Below are 6,000 nucleotides of genomic sequence, written 5' to 3'. Positions count from 1 at the left end.
GGAGTTGAGGGGGGGGTGGTGGGGAGTGTGGATCTGATGAGGGAATCACTAGGGGAGGGGAGGGTACGGAATGCTGAGAGGGGAGGGGAGGGTACGGAATGCTGATAGGGGAGGGGAGAGTATGGAATGCTGATAGGGGAGGGGAGGGTGATTTTTAAGGTGAGTATGATGTTACATTTTCATCCTTGAAAGATCAACATTAAACCGAGAAAGCAAAAAAACAGGCATTTGTCAAATGTTGTCAAATGTTGCACAATGGAACTCTTGTACTCTGCTTTGGTTGCAGGCATTTTTGGAGGAAAGGAGAGATGGTCACGTGAGATGACTAGAGTCATTATGAAGCTTATTGGAAAACATTCTGGTTCCTGACATAAAAGCAAAAGAATTGTTGTAATTACACAGCAGTTCCATTAATCCCTGAAAAGAAAAAAAAACAAACTCGTGTGCTTTTAAACAGAGGCCCTCAGTCAGAACTATTGCTGTTGTTTTTGGGTTATGTGTAATGTTTGCCCACAATGAGTTACCGATAGAATGGAGTCGGGCAAACTTTCATGTCAGATTGTGACATTAGGAGGCATTATTAGATGGCCTGTCCATTATACACAATGCCTCATATGTTGTTCCATGGCCATCAATGGTGTTAAAAATCAAACACCTTATGGAACAGTCGATATCGTCTCTTGCATCTGGGTTTATGCCAGAAACTGAGGCACATTTGGATTCCTCTGAGTTTCCAAGCCTGAACACAAATTTTAAATTAATATGACATTACATTTTTTTGTAACAAATTACAAACTGCATGAATTGACATTTAACCACAAGAACAGGCCACTCAGACCACACCATCTACGGACCCAACATCCCCACCCCCCTCGCTCTGGACCCAAAAGCCAAGCTGTGGACCTGAACCCCATCCCCACCCCACTGACAGCTGACTAACCAGTCCTGCTGCCACATTCAATACACCCTGTACTCTTCCAGGTCGCCACCCCCCCCCCCCCCCTTAGTTCTTTCGACACAACATTCCGGTCGCAACCCCCCCCCCCCCCACCCCCCGACAACCCACTGCAAACACTGCCACTCTTCTGATATCACCCACACACCCTGACCTAACCTAAGGACTAAATCACTTACCTAATTCCTTGCCACCGCACTGACCTGGGACATTTTCCTTGCACCCTATGCACCTGGCACTACTTACCTGGCACCCTACCCTCTATCCAGAAATGTTAGGCAACCAAGGGTGAGAGGTTGAAATTGAAGGAAATCAGTATTAGTAAGAAAATGGTGCTGGGGAAATTAATGGAGAGAATGGCTGACAAATCACCATGACTAATAATCTATGTCCCAGACCACTGAATGATGTAGCCCTTGAAATATTGAATTCATCAATGGCATCTTCCAAAATTCTATAGCCTGTGGAGCATTACCTGCAAAAAGTTGGACAGTGGCAAATGTAACCCCACTATTTAAAAAGAGGTGGGCGGACGGAGGAGAGAAAATACAGAATTACAGATAGGTTACAGATCAGTTAGTTAAACATTGTTAGTCTGGGAAATGCTAGAGTCTATTACAAAGACACGATGACAGAAGAGGTCGAGTCATACAGCACCAAAACAGACCCTTCAGTCCAACTAGTCCATGCTGACCATAATCCTAAACTAAATTACTCCAACATGCCCATTTCCCTCCAAACATTTCTTACTCATGTACTTAAATAAATGTCTTTTAAACGTTGTAACTGTGCCTGCATCCATCATTTTATCTGGAAGTTCATTCCACACAAGAACCACTGTGTAAATAACTTGTTATTCATGTATTTTAAAAAACTTTCTCCTCTCACCTTAAAAATATGCCCCCTAGTCTTGAAATCCCCCACCCTAGGGAAAGGTCACCTGCCATTCACCTCATCTATACCTCTCATTATTTCATAAACTTCTATAAGGTCACCTTCTGCACTCCAGTAAAAAAGGCACAACCTATCCAGCCTCTCCTTTTAACTCAAACCCTCTATTCCTGGCAACATCTGGTAAATTTCTTCTGAATCCTCACCAGTTTAATCATATCGTTCCTTTAACAGGGAAACCAGAACTGGAAACAGCACTTCAGAAGTGGCCTCACCAACATCCTGTACAAATTTAACATAATGTCCCAATTCCTGTGCTCAACTGTCTGAGCAACAAAGACAAGCATGTTAAATCCCTTCTTAACTACCATCTCTACACTTGATGCAAACTTTAAAGAATTATCTACCTGAACCCCTATGTCTCTCTATCTACAACATTACCCAAGGCCCTATTTTTAATTATATAAGTCTTGCCTTTGTTTTACCAAAATGCAATACCTTGTATTTATCAAAACTAAACTCAATCTGCTGCTCTTCAGCCCACTGACCCAATTGATCAAGATTCTTTTGTAATTTTAGATAACCTTCTTCATTGTTCACAATACAACCAATCTTGCTTGCTATTTTCTCATCTATATTATTTTTATAAATGACAAACAAAAGTGGAAATTTGGAAAGCATTATTGGAATTGTATCCAGCATGAGTTTATAACAGGCGAATCATGCTTAACAAGTTAACTGTAAATTAAATTAAATTAATAAATTAGCCTTTTGAGGATTTAACTAGTAGTATAGATAAGGGAGAACTAGTGTACATAATTGGATTTTGAGAAGATTTTACATCAGGACCCCCTCATGAAGTTAACGGGCAAAGTTAAAGTATATATGATAGGAAATAAACCATTGGCATGGATCAAGAATTAATTGACAGGCAGGAAAGAGACAATAGGAGGAAATGGGTCTTTTTCTGAATGGCTGGCAGTGACTATTGGGATGATTGGGCCCAAGTATTCACGTAATGTATAAATGAACTGGATGAGGGAACCAAAGTGTAATCCTTCTAAGTTTGTTGATGATACATACCTGATGGGTTTTTGAGGAGAACACAGAGTCTTCAAAGAATTTGGACAAGTTGATTGAGTGGGCAAACACATGGCAGATGCAGCACAATATGGCTAAATGTGAAGTTATACACATTGGTTTGAAAAACTGAATGGAAGAGTGTTGTTTAAATGGTGATACTTTGGGGCGTGTGGATGTAAAATGCGTCTGAGTATTCATGTACACTAGTCAATGAAAGTAGACAGGTAAGGTCAGCAAACAATCAGGAAGGCAAATGGCATACTGGCCTTCATTGCGAGAAGATTTGAGTTCAGAGTAGGGATCTTACTGTAGTTGTATGCAGTCTTGGTGAGACCACACCTGGAGTATTGCATGCAGTTTTGATCTCCCTGGTGCAGTACAGGCTTACTAGGTTAATACAGGGGATGGCAGGACTGCATTATGAGGAAACATTGCTTAGACAGGGTCTGTATTTACTAGAGCTCAAAAGAATGAGAGGGGATCTGACTGAACTGTGATAGAAGTCTAACAGGGCTGAACAGATTAGATGCAAAGACAATTTTTCCCTAGATGGGGAGCCTAGAAGACTGTGTCAGGATATTGGGTAGACCATTAAGGAGTGAGATGAGGAAAGATTGCTTCAGTCAAAGAGTAGTGAATCTATGGAATTCTCTACCACAGAATGCTATGAGGCACAGTCGCTGAATATGTTCAAGAAAGAAAGAAATGTTCAGATTGTATAGGTATTGGGAGAATGGATAGAAAGTGGGAATATCCATTGAGGTACAGGATCAACCATAAGCATATGGAATGATAGAGCATGGTCAAAGGGCTGATGTCTTACTCCTGCTTCTGTTACCCACTCAGCACATTTCCCTCCAAGCACTGAGCCTCACATTCACCTTACACACTCACCCTTTCACAGGAGCTGTTCAAGTGGTTGTCTGTGATTCTGGGGAGGTCACGGCAGGAGACTGGAAGAACACAGCAAGACAGGGAGCATCTGGAGGTAGAGAAGTCGACCTAAAGTCCGGAAGAAGGGTGACACCTGAAACGTCGACTTGTGCATCTCCTAATGCTGCCTGGCTTGCTGACTTCTTCCAGCCTCCTGCCTGTGATTCTGGATCTATAATTTTCAGAAAGCAGCAACTGACTGCTGTGATAAATATACTATGGTTTGCCTTCCCCCAGTTGCTCTACACTACAGGGCAATCTGCGTGAGATAATCACTGCTCGGAAAATCCAGGCCATGATGTTATGGATTATACTTTTTGGATTTCACACCAGCAAGACATGGATGAATGACAATATTCACCTTAATTTTAAAAGCATAAAATATAAAAATGTATTTTCAACTGCCACATTCTTTTCAGTACACTCAAACTTTCTCAATTTCTTTATAGTTTCCATAAAGTAATGAAACCCATGGCATTTAGTTAGGATGCAGCTTGAAAACATCCTATGTAGGTGCAACCTTCTGTTTAACTCCTGTTCCACCAAGACAGTGAGCAACAAGCTACTGCATATAGTTCAAGAGACATTGCTCCCAAACCTCCAATATCCACCAGCTGGAAGGATAAAGCCAGGGCAACAAGTAATGGGAACAATATCAAGTTCCTCATCAAGTCACACGTCATTTTGACTTGGACACATATCATGATTGCTTCATTGTTGCTGGGCTAAATTACTGGAACCTCGCCCCTCCACTTATTAATAATGCAGGACAATCTCTACCAGACAAAGAGCAATGATTCAGGGAGAAGGACTATTATCACCTTGCCAAGAGAATCTGAGAATGGCAATAAATGTCAGCCTTGCTTATGATGCCCATACTTTAATCATAGATTTTAAAAATACAGCATCCAGAAATCTTCAAAATTAAGGTGGAGGGGGCGGGTGGGGGAGGGTGTGGCATTTGCTTATTTTCCCATTGCACTCAATTTTACAGATGCAATCTTAGGGGTGATGGTGACATGGGTGATGCCGAGATGTGTGGCAGAATCAGGTGACAAGTGTGGCAAGGCCCACCTTAATGTTGCAATCACCTTGCTCATCATTTACAGTTTTCATAAGCAGCATGGCACAAATCTCCCTTGGTGAGATGCCAATTGATGGGGTTTAATGTTTGTGAAATGCCTTGCAAATACCACAACTCGTTGCATTAATATTCAGCCTCCTATCTTCCAAAGTTGCCAAACAGGCTAAATGTGGAAAATTCAGACATGTGTGTTAGTGGAATATTTGGTCTGAGTAGAATATGCATCAGACTAAGGCTTATTCTTCTCAATGTCAACGCACAGACCTTTCTCAGCCCCAGACAGTGGATACAGATCATAAGCAGTCATTCTGGATGTCGCTCCTCCTTGTAACCTTCTGCCCTTATCCAAAAATTGCCCACACACAGCTCTGTGGGTTATTGAAGGAGACAAGTCGGGTGTATGATGTTCATTACTCAGTGTCAAAGTGCTGCATTGATTACAGACAGTGAAGTGTCTGGACTGCTGAGAAAAGCAGAAGATGATTAATAATCATCATTATACAAGAAGTACTCAGATCACAGCTTGAGACCTTTGTTTTCACTGGCTGCTAATCAGCCCATGCAGTGAATTCTTCAGATAAACACAGGCCGCTTCCATTTATTGCTGGAGCTGAGAAGCCTTCTGTTATGCTGTAGTTCCTGGGTACCTCAGCAGTGTCATTGCAGAGCAACTGCATGAAAGTTAGTGGATATAAACTTGGAGTCATGCTGGGAGGGGGTTTTAAAACAAAGCTCTCTGACATTGGCTAAAGAAAAAAATTTCATAGTTAGCTGCCCTGTATACAGTATGAATAAAAGGAGACTCTTCAGTACAAGTGGATTTAGGCTGATTTTCTAATGTATACCAATATTTGGAAATAAGGCAATCAGTTCAGTAGATGTGATATATTGTTTCTGACACACTAGCGGAAATTGCATTTCCTTAAATCTTGGCTGTCTTCCTCTTGTTAATTAGTAGCGGTATAGACAGGATAGATCCAGTGAATCCTTAGAAGAGTATATTGTTTCTGACACACTAGCGGAAATTGCATTTCCTTAAATCTTGGCTGTCTTC

Source organism: Chiloscyllium plagiosum, chromosome 27 (assembly GCF_004010195.1).
Source record: "Chiloscyllium plagiosum isolate BGI_BamShark_2017 chromosome 27, ASM401019v2, whole genome shotgun sequence".
In the NCBI taxonomy this organism is placed as follows: domain Eukaryota; kingdom Metazoa; phylum Chordata; class Chondrichthyes; order Orectolobiformes; family Hemiscylliidae; genus Chiloscyllium; species Chiloscyllium plagiosum.
Note: the sequence above shows the minus strand (reverse complement) of the source record.